The following is an 11,955-nucleotide window of genomic DNA, read 5'->3' on the forward strand; positions in this document are numbered from 1 at the left end:
TAACAACAACAACAACAACATAAAAGGAAGCCATAAAGAAGACAGAAAATTTATTCATTTGAATTATGGTGTTGATGAAGAATACTGACTGCTAGAAAAATGAACAAATCTGTCTTAGAAGACGTACAGCCAGAATTCTCCCTAGAAGTAAGGATGGCGAGACTTTGTCTCACCTACTTTGGACATATTATCAGGGGGCACCATACTTGGTAGAGGGTCAGGGAAAAAGAGGAAGACTCTCAGCAGAATGGATTGATACAGTGACTTTAACAATGGCCACAATCATAACAATTCTGAGGATAGTCCAGAACCAGGCAGTGTTTTGTCATTATACATGGGGTTATTATGCATCTCGACAGCATCTAACAACATTGCTCTTGGGATGCTAGGATTTCTGCTGCTCTCACAACTCCCCCAGTCCTCCCCCTCCCTATCTGTAGAGCGGAGGTGAACAGGATGCATATTACTTAACCAAATTTCAAAAGCTTAAGTCAGTTTTACTTTTTGTAGCTTCCCACAGTACTGCCATGCCATCAATAAGGGTACCGACACCTGCCCATGTCTGGCTTGACAAACCCCATCAACTGTGGATACCTTCATGGGTAATACAAGGAAGGATGAAATGGTAGGGAAGTGAGAGAGAAAAATAGAAGGCAGTGCACCAAAGATGAACTGCACTTAGCTAATTCTGTACTTGCCATCTGTTGATTTACATTATTTCACCTGAGTGAAATGGATTTCAGGAGGTATTGATTTTGGTTTTTTTTCATGTGCATTAGAGAAATCTGCTGCACAAGACCTCTTTAAAGTGTTGAAGAGCAAAAACATCAGTTTGAGCATTAAGGTGCGCCTGACCCAAGCCATGGTGTTTTCAATAACCTCATGTGCATGCGATAGTTAGACAGTGAATAGAGAGGACTGTAGAAGAATTGATGCATTTGACTTATGGTGTTGGAGGAGAATATTAAAAGTAATATGGACTGCCAAAGAACAAACAAATCTATATTGGAACAAGTACATTCAGGATGTTCATTAGAAACCAGAATGGCCAGACTTCAGACAGATTATCAGGAGGGACCAATCCCTGGAAAAAGACATCATGCCTGGTAAAGTGGAGGGTCAAGGAAAAAGAGGAAGACCCCCAATGAGATGGATTGACACGGTGGCAGCAGCAATGGGCTCAAGCGTAGTAACGATTGTGAGGTTGGTGCAGGACAGGGCAGTGTTTAATTCTGTTGTTCATAGGGTCACTATGACAACAACAACAACAAAGCAGCCCTTCAGTCCTATTGCTACCAACACAGTATTTAAACTCTTGACTAACAATTATCTGTGCCCTCTCCTATAAGCAGACACGGAATCATGTGATGTCTCAATTCTACTTTTTCCATTTGTGCACTGAAATTCACACATGCAATTCACACATGCGTAAGGAGTCTTCCTCCCTCCCCCGCGCCACCCATATTTGCTTATGTTCTTCTACCTCAAAACCTAGCAAACAGCACAATGTTTCCATCAATGCACAGAGATGTCAAATGGACATGAGGACGGGAAGTAAGCAACTGAGGGAAACACTGAATGAATAAGTACCATCTACTCCAGAGGTTCTCACGGCCAGCATACAGTGGATCATCAGTGCCAGTCTCCAAGGAGTTACACAAAATCATGGAGTCCTGGTGTGGCGCTTCAGGATAATGCACTGGCCGCAAGGCCAGTTTGAATTGCAAAGTCGGTGGTTCAAACCCACCAGACCAGTTGCTATAAGTCAGAACCAACTCGATGACACTTAGCAATACATAAAACCATACATAATAGCACAAATCCATAATCTACAGACTGAAAAAAAAACAAAAAACCTACTGGAGTGTTCTCATAAAATGGAAATCTGCTTGGGACTACAGACACACGTCGGGGTAAGAGGCACCATTACTGTACCAACTAAAGGATGGACTTGGAGGGAGGAATTCAGAGGGATTTCAAGATAAGGTCCATAGACATGATGGGTCAATAATCTGTCCAAAAAATCAGTCCCAATGAGCAGTCTTTGGAAACACATACTGAATGCCTCACAGTAGCTCTTTGGACACATATGGGCTGTTAGTCTTACCATAGGATTAAAGATTGTGCCGTACAAAAGGACAGATATTGTATAAGGCTGTTATTGTAAAAACTTAAGAAAAAGATTTCCATATTAAAGACTAATTCTTTGCAGACCAACCTGGAGTGGCTAGAAGAACAGAAGATACTTCTTGAAAGAAAGACCTACAGGAAAAATATAAAACAACATAGGCAGAATGACTGTTACTACAAGAACAAGCAACATGCTTGCCCAAGAAACATCAAGACAAGTGGTTGGGTCCCCTCAGTGCAAACCCCCTTCCAAGACTAAGACTCAATGGGAATACATGCTGTGATTGGTGACCACACCTATAAGGGGAAGTGAGGGAAAAACATCAATGAAGCGGTGAGCTAAGCCCTACAACATCCAATAGACTTCTGTGAACCCGGGTGAAGACCTGGTTGGCCAGCAGTTTGGCAAGACCTGGGGATTCTTGGGCCCAGAGTCAGTGACATAGCCACAGAGGACTAGAGCGGAGAGTGAAGCGTCCAGCTGATAAGAAGAGAGGGCATATGCATAAGAAGGAATGGGAGGGAGGGGACAGTAACACACAGATCAGGGGATTGTTGTTGTTAGTGCCGTTGAGTCGGTTCCAACCCATAGTGACCCTGTATAAAGTTTCTGAGGAGTGGCTGATGAGCTGAAACCACCGATCTTGTGTTTCAAATGACTTTGCAATCCAGCACATTAACCCACAGTGCCAAAGACGTCTGATAACTCGGGGGACAGGGAGAGCAATATATAGGAGGGGAGGGCAATGTACAAGAAAGGGGAGGAGGATAGGGAACGGGGATGAGAAGGAGGTATGTACAGGCTAAATGGAATAGAAGTAGGTCTGCACAGCCTTGGACTAACAAGGATCTATAATACAGAGACTGAGACTTGGATAAAAGGGGAGGAAAGAGTGTTAAGGTGCTTGACTGTTTTGTGGCTATTGGGTTCCCCTGCTTATTAGTGTAATAGACATTTAAGTGGGATGGAAAGAATAATTGGGGAAGATGATTATAGAAAGCTTGTAAACCTGTCTTCAGCCGATAACAGATTGGATTATCTAAAAGAGGTCGAGAATGTACCTAGGAAAACAGGCATCTTGTGAAGTCTTGGCGGAGTATGGGGCCTTCAGTGGAATCCTGACCTCAATCCAGAACATTCAGGGGTGGAACATTCCCAATAGAAAAACCATGCAGACCAACCTGGTACAGCTAGAGGATCACAAGATACTTCTTCAAAGAAAGACCAAAGGAGGGAAAAGAGAAAAACCCAGCAGACTGGCTGTGACAATATCAAGCTATTTTTCCTGGAGCCATCAAGGCAAGAAAAGTCAGCCCATCAGGGTAAATCACTTTCTAAGACTGGAACCCAAAGGAAACACACAAACAGTCTTGTATGCTTACTGACGCCCGTCACGGTCAGCTTAGAGTAGAAGGAAGGGAAATGCAGCACAGAAGACATGGGCTGAGATTGGCCATATTCCATAGATGTCTAATGACCTTGAGATGAGAGAAGATGGGCTGGCTGGTTTGAAGTTCAGCATGATATGTGAACTTCTGAGCCCAAACACACTGACCTAGCCACTGAGGGCTAAAGTTACTGAAGCTGCCAGCTGACCTGAAGAGCGGGGAGACATGTGAGAACTCCCACACTTGAAGACATACCCATGGAACCTAGTATGGCTGGCTGGCTGACCAGAATTCGACCAGATGAACATAAAGAAGTCTGATACAGAAAGCAAGCGTAAACTGTTACAACCTGATCAACTGCACACTTAATTATGGATGTGGCTGCCCCAAATTCCAATCAAATAGGGAAGGATTCTCCAATCAAGGATAAAGCATGTCTCCTCAGTACACTGGGTGGATAGGAAAGGCAACTTAAGACTTCAGCTACCAAAGTTGGGGGGCTATAAAGGTACTAAGTGGCTGGCTTACAAGCTTTCATGAAGGTGCTTAGTGTCAGAATGAGGGGAGTAAGACAGAAATCCCACTGAATAGTTTTCCTCATGCCAAATGGGTTTGGTGACGAGGGGGATAGGATCTCATGATTCAATTGAGAGTAACTATTTTCAGGTCCAATGGCAATTGTCACAACTGTAAATGCAGAAGAGGTGCAATTAAAAGGGGGTGCAGTTCATCTGTCATTTCAGAAACAGGGGACCCTGGGACCAGAAAGAGGAAAGAACATGAGAGGAATGAAGGATCCTTATCAGAAAAGCGGCAGCAAACAACAGAGATGATGGCGGAGGCGATGGCATAAAGAGACAGAGCATCTGAGGACTCTAGGCCCATGGACTGAGAAAGGCAGTGTGCCTGTGGGCTGGAGGCTGGCTTGCAAAATGTGCACTTTGGACATTTAAATGAAAATATATTTACAATGTGGTATGTGTACATGTGGGATGGTGGTAATAGAACTAAACTGCTGGTTAAGTGTGGTGCAGTGCTGTGGGTTAATGTGCCAGACTGCAAAGCCATTTGAACTGCAATGTTGGCAGTTCAAGCTTACCAGCTGCTCCTCGGAAACCCTACACAGGGTCGCTATGGGTTGGAACCAACTTGACAGCACTTAAAAACAACAACAACAAGGGTACATGGAGGGGATTGTAACCATTACAATAATTTGCTGAATGTAAAAATGGTGATCTGCTCTGTAAGCCTTCACTCAATACACAATAATAGCTTAAAAAAAAAAAAAAAAGATTGTGCAGTAGTGGTTCTGTAGGATAAGCACTGGACATCGAGCCACAACTCGGAAACCCTATATAGGGTTCGATTCAAAAGCAGTAGTGGTACTCACTCATGGCAACCCCATGCAGAATGAACGACACTGACCCTGCACCAGACCCAAGATCAGTTCCAGATCAGACTGTGGTGTCCCCTGCGTGGAAGGTGATCATTCTACCATGAAGCCACCATGGCCCTCAACAGTCATCTACCGAGTGTGAACTGTGGTATCCAATTAAGTACTCCTGTTCTTAGGTCCATTTTCCTGAGTATTCTAGTTGCTACCCAAGGTCATGCATCTCCAGATAGCCAAACTTCAAGATGTTTTTTCAAGCTGGTTGAGTCTTGTTCTTGCATTTTTACCTGTTTAGTTTGTTGCTGTTGTTGTTGGGTCTTCGAGTTGATTCTAACTCATAGTGACCCTGTATAGGGTTTCTGAGGAGCAGCTGATGGGCTTGAACTGCCGACCTTGTGGTTAGCAGTCAAGTGCTGATCCTACAGTGCCACACCACTGACTTATTAAACTCTATAGTTCAAACCAAAAACTGAGTTGGAAACCCACATAGAAATATGTTCCTGGGTTTCAGGACCTTTCAGAAACATCACCAGGACTTTCTTTTGAGGCACTCTAGGTTGGCTTGGTCAAGTGGCAGCATCAGTGGACTCAAGCACGGCAACAATAGTGAGGCTGGCCCAGGATCAGGCAGTGTTTCGTTCTGCTATGCATAGGGTCACTACGAGTCGGTACCGATTCGATGGCACCTAACAGGTTGGCTTGAACCATCAACTTTGCAGTTAGCCCAGCACTTAACCATCTGTACCACTCAGGGACTCCTGCCTACTGGTCACAGAAATAAAATTTACATCAAAACTATTTTTATTAGTGACTTAGATTTTAAGAATGCACTGATTCAAAGATGAGTCATTCACACCTATTGGGTTGTTGTTAAGTGCCGTCAAATCAAGCAAATGCATAATATCAAAAAATATGTACTTACAAAGCAACATTTCACTTGAGCCCATTTTAATTAGGTTTACCACTCAAGCCCCCAGTCTCAGGCTCAGCACTGTCCTCATCTGGACCAGCCTGCCAGCAGGTGACCTTGCTGGCCGTCTGTCCCCTCCCCCTTGGTTGTTCTTCATGATTGCTCCTTTTAAATTGCCTTTGCTGGTTCATCTCACGCAGTCACCGCCAGCTTCACGGAGGACTGTCTCACTCCATATGTGGACCCCACCCTCCCCTCCTGACTCCACTACACAACTGTGCCAATCACCTCAAATTTAGTCTGTCCAAAACCCAACACATGATTTCCCATCTCACCCTCTTTTTTTGTTGCCATCTTAGTAAATGCTAACTCCTTTCTTCCAGATACTCAGGCCAAAACCATTGGTTGTTATGTGCCACCGAGTCAAGTCCACAGCTCTAGATGTATTGGGAACCCAGACTAAGCGACATCTTCAAATACAAGTGGACTCTTTGAAATACAGCTACCACAATTCTAGGGATAACTGGGGAGTTTAAATGTGAACTTGGTTCAATTTTCTAGTAAACTTACCTTCAGTCTGTCTTCAGCTTGGGCACCACCTCCATTCCCAGCTACCCCCTTGTTTTCATTGATAGTAGTGTGGCACTGTAGGATCAGCACTGGACTAACCATAAGGTTGGTGGTTCAAACCCACCAAACACTTCTTGGAAATCTATACAGGGCGGCTATGAGTCAGAACCGACTTGCTGATTATATGGCATTTTAACATAACCTGAAAGTCCTCTCCCCATTAAGAGATTCGGGTTTGCTTCCAACAGTCACTAGAGGGCACTACAAACTTATGTGCGGGAGATTACAGACCACCCTAGTGTTTAAATTCCTGGTGTGGCGCTGTAAGCACTTGACTGTACCAGCTGCTCCTTGGAAACCCTATACAGGGTCGCAACTGACTCGACAGCACAGAACAAGGAGCTGGTACAGAATCCTGGTGTGGCACTGTGGGTTAATGCGTTGGACTGCAAAGTCGATTTGAGCAGCAAGGTTGGCAGTTCAAGCTCATCAGTCACTCCTCAGAAACCCTATATAGGGTCCCTATGGGTAGGAATGGACTCAATGGCACTTAACCACCACAAGATCAGTGGTCCAAACTCACCAGCTGTTCCAAACAAGAGGCTTTTTGTTCCTGTAAATAATTGTCTCAGAAACCTCAGGGAGTTTTACTCTGCCCAACAGTCACTGATTGTGGTGCTTTAGGTTAACGTGCTGGACTGCAAGGTGGGTTTGAACTGCAAGGTTGGCAGTTCAAGCTCATCAGCTGCTCCTTGGAAATGCTATTCAGGGTTGCTACGAGTTGGTACTTAACACAGTCACTGACTATGCAGACTTACAACTGTATGGATCATGAGAAGCCAGGAAGTTTGGGTACTGAAGATCACTTGATTGTGCTCATGAGGAACATGTACATAGACCAAGAGACAGCCACTCAAACAGAACAAGGGACACTAAATGGTTTAAAATCAGGAAAGGTGTGAGTCAGGGCTGTATTCTTTCACCATACTTATTCAGTCTGTACATTCAGCAAATAATAGGAGAAGCTGGGTTATACTAATGAATGGCATCAGGACTGGAGAAACTCATTAATCACCTGTGATATGCAGATGATAGAACTTGATTGCTGAAAGTAACTTAAAATACTGAAGATCAAACATTACAACCTTTAGTATGGATTGCACCTCGATGCAAAATGTAAAGAAAACAAAACCCTGCACAACTGGGTCAATAAGTAACATGATACATGAATACTGAAGTTGTCAAAGACTTCATTTCGCTTGGATCTGTCAATACTTAAGGAAGTAACAGTCAAGAAATCAGATATATTTCATTGGGTGATGCGCGGAACAAAGCCCCTTTAAAATGTTCATGAGCAAAGATGTCAATCTGACATCTAATCCAATCTATTGTGTTTTCAATGGCCTCATATGCATGTGAAAGCTGGACAGTGAACAAGATTGAGTTATGGCACTAGAAAATAATATTCAAAGTACCAAGGGCTGCCAGAACATTATCTGTGTTCATCGAGATACAACCAGAAGGCTCCTTAGAAGCCAGGATAGTGAAATTTAGTCTCTCATATTCAGATGTGTTGGGATGTTTGGTGTTACTCTGTGGATCAGCCCTGGAATGCACAAGGTCAGCAGTTCAAACCAACAGCGCCTTGGAAGCCCTACAGAGTCACTGAGAAACCAACTTGATGGCACTTAACATTCAGACCCATGTGTTATCAGGTGGGACCATTCCCTGTAGAACAGCGGTGGGGAACGTCTAGCTCTACTGAGGCAACAAGTGTGAGCCATCACATTATTAAATGCCAGAGTAGGTTGACTCACAGCAACCCTGTATAGGGTTTCCAGGAAGCAGCTGGTGAATTTGAATCACTTCAAACGGATCTTGCAGTCCAGTGCTTTATCCTGCAGCGCCACACCAGGAGTCTTGGCATCGTTAAGTGCCAATGTTGGAGCTGTCAAGACAGCACCTAACAATGCAGTCACTGAGCAGTGGGGTAAGCGCTGGACCACAAGGTAGGCCATTCAAACCACCAGCAGCTCCTTAGAACCGCTATACAAGGTTGCCATGTTTTGGCACTGACTCACTCTTAAATGTCAGGTTCTTAATGGATAGGTCAATGGTTCAAATCAACTAGCCACTCTGCTGGAGAAAGATGAATTTGCCTTCATAAAGATTTACAGGATCAGAAAGCCTATGTTAACAGTTGCATTGCCCCCTATAGGCAAATACTGATTCTGTATAAACTCAGAGGCAGTGAATTTACAATTACTTCTGTCCCTAGGTATCATCATGAGTTGGTTTCAACTCAGTGAGTAGCTCATGGGTTTGAATCCATCTTAAGTCAAACCCACCAGCCTCTCCTTGGATACCTTATGCAAGGTCACCAACTTGATGGCACTTAACCAGTTGTCATCTTGTGTGCTAAATGGACAGGATCTTAAGTGCTTTTTCTTAAGTATCTTGCACAGGATTTCCAAGGAGCAGCTAGTGGATTTGAACTGTCTTGTAGTTAACAGTTCAGAGCTTATCCTGCAGCTCCACATCAGGACTCTACCACATTGTAAAAAGTTGGGTCTATCTCATAGCTACCCTATATAGGTTTCCATGAAGTCTCTGCTCCCAAAACTGCAATCACAGTAGTGGGTTGACTTTAAATGATGTGGTTCTGTAATCAGCTGCTCCTTGGAAACCCTAAACAGTGTGGCTGAGCTGAAACTGACTCAAGGGCCTTAGCCAGATTGGAAAGGGATTCTTCCCCAAAATGTTCCTATCAGCTGCTTTGTTTTAGTTCCTTGTCACAGTGGAGGAAATCAAGACGCCCCTCTGGTAGACTAGCTGTAGAAATCCAAGGGAAGCCCAAAGCAGGTTTTCCAAAGTGCCTTTTTTCCCCCCAGGGAGTTTTCAAGATGGTAAAACTTGAGACAACTGGTTAACCAGATTGAAAAGTCACTACTTTGTCAGCCATTGTATGTCTGGTGGTGGTGGTGTGCCAGAGACAATTCCAACATAGCAACCCTGTATAGGGTTTCAGGAGCAGAAAGCCTCATCTTTCTCCCATGAATGGCTGGAAGACTTGAACTGCTAACAGGGCTCCTTATAGTTGTCCATAAGTAAAATTTCTTCCTAAAATCTGTGATTCTATTATGATCAGCTTGATCAAGCTTCTAAGCTAGATATATAGTTTTGAGGCCCCAATGGCCAATTCAGGAACCCTGGACTGCAGGGTCGGTAGTCCAAGCTTACCAGCCACTCCATGGAAACCCTATACAGTGAGTCACTGAGTCAGAACCAACTGGACAGCACTGTTTAACAAGGCCAAATTTCAGTATGTTCTCACAATAGCATAGGATCTAATGAGACTCATAGGCTACCTTCCTTTCATCTACATTTTAACCTTTTAAAGTACAATTATACAGGAGGTAACGGTGCAGGGAAAATTCCCCCAATACTTATGTAAACTCAGAACTTGGATTCCTTTTATGAAGTAACTGGTGTAACTGTTTACAGGCTTTCTGACTTCTCTGCCTTGTTAGTGAAACTTGTATTCCCCTATTCAATCTTGGCTGCCACAGTGCAGGCAGAAAGAAAGCGCGAGGAACTTTTTTCTTGCATCTGTAGTGTAAACCTTAGAAACAGAGGGTAACTGTACCAGGTCTGTCAAATAGATGCGTTTTCATTGACACCCAGGCTTTTTCAGACATAGAATACCGTTTGTCCTTTACACAGCAGCGATCCCAAGTGCCAACTACAATCTCATCTTCTATGTAAATGCTATAGCAGTTATTTTAGGGTTTGCAGGCCCTACAGTCGCTGTCCCAAACACTTGTATTGTGAGAGTAGCCATAGATAATTCGTAAGCAAGAGTATAACTGTGTTCCTATGAAACCGGACATTAAAATTTTTATATGCAAGGCTTTCTTTTCAACCATTTTGAAGTAAAACCTATCTTTGCGTGAGTCATACAAAAATAGGTGGGGCACCTCATGCCAGTTTGCCCATCCCTGTTCTAGTTACCATCCCAACTCCAGGGAGTTTGATACATTCATTCCGAGACACTTCTAGGTTTCTTTAGAACTTGGGTTCTACTCCATTTATGATAAATAATCTCCGACAATACTTAGCTTCCAATTGTATTAGTCTCTTTTTATTCTTTTAATCATCTCTTCCATCTGTAGGTGATAAATGCATAAGGCTCCACACTTCAAAAGTTGGCACTGCTAGAACCAGTCTCTCCCTTTATTTCAATCAAGAGTCAAGCTTTTTGACTCTTGTTTTTATTCTCCAATCCCACACAAGTCGTTTTAACTGTGGAAGTGATCTGAAGACTCTCACTTTACAGCACTGTAGTGAGCTACAGCTCGGCTCCAGCCTCTCCAGGAGCACTACAGGATGAATTTAAATATTCAACTAAGAGGCATTCTCAAATGACTTTAAATGCATTTTATTTTTAGATAACCTACACGTTTTTCCCTTTAAAAAAAAATGCCTCTGCTCCAAATAAATCAAGTTCTCAAGATGACATCAGTCCCATTTTGTCCAAGTCCTGGTGTTGTGTGGATGAAGAGCAGCAGCCAGCTAGGATGACAGGTGACAGGTCCAAATAATTGCCAAATTTGTTACTGTAAAAACAAGGCAGACTATATTAACATTTTCCCAGTGTGAAAAACATTCCCATTTTCTAGGCTGCAGATGTATTCCCTCATTCAATCTGGGCCGCCACAAAGACAGACAGAAAGCGCAGGGATTTTTTTCTTTCGCATCCTAGTGCAAACCAAAAGAACACGGCCAATTGTTCAAGGTCTATCAGTGGATGCAGAACATCCCACCCAATCAAGTATGCGGTAACACCCTTCTCCAGTCTCCTCTGAAGCAAACTCCACTTACACTTTGCTTTACCAACAAACCTCAAATACTCCTGAATCTCCTTTTGATAAGTCTTGCTTGCTCCGAATCGATTGGATGCCTTCATTTCTGTCCAAGTTACACCAAGTCCATGCACAGCACTCAGTTTGAGTGATTTTTAATAAAATCATTTGTGTGCTGGCTCAACAGGCAGTGCTAACTGTACTGACCGGACTACACTTACTGTTGCCAAGGCCAAAGCTCAGTAAACCAAAACCAAAGGTTTTGAAACTGATGCCTACATATGATAAAATATGAAAAGGAAACCAGTTTGTTTTCAATATGACATTTCTATTCGGAAGACCAACACAGATACTTACAGGCCCTCCCTCTCTAGTTCACTCTTCACTGTGTTTTAACAATGCCATCTACATCCAAGACTGATTCTAAGCCTTTCTAGCCCTTCTTTACATATCCCCTTCCCAAGAGAAACAACAAAAAAATTAGATCCATATGCTAAAAGGGACTGCTATAAAATCCATTCTTACTACCCCAGTGGCATCAACCAACCACATCTGAAAACTCTCCAATTTTACATTACTTATTTTAACCAATTTCCTCATACTTACACATTTTTCCATTTCTAAACCATCTTTAAAGAAAATCATATATGGGGTGACACCATCTTCACGATAGTCCAGCAGAGCAACCATCCCATCTGGAT

This window comes from Chrysochloris asiatica, unplaced genomic scaffold (assembly GCF_000296735.1).
Source record: "Chrysochloris asiatica unplaced genomic scaffold, ChrAsi1.0 scaffold00022, whole genome shotgun sequence".
Lineage (NCBI taxonomy): Eukaryota > Metazoa > Chordata > Mammalia > Afrosoricida > Chrysochloridae > Chrysochloris > Chrysochloris asiatica.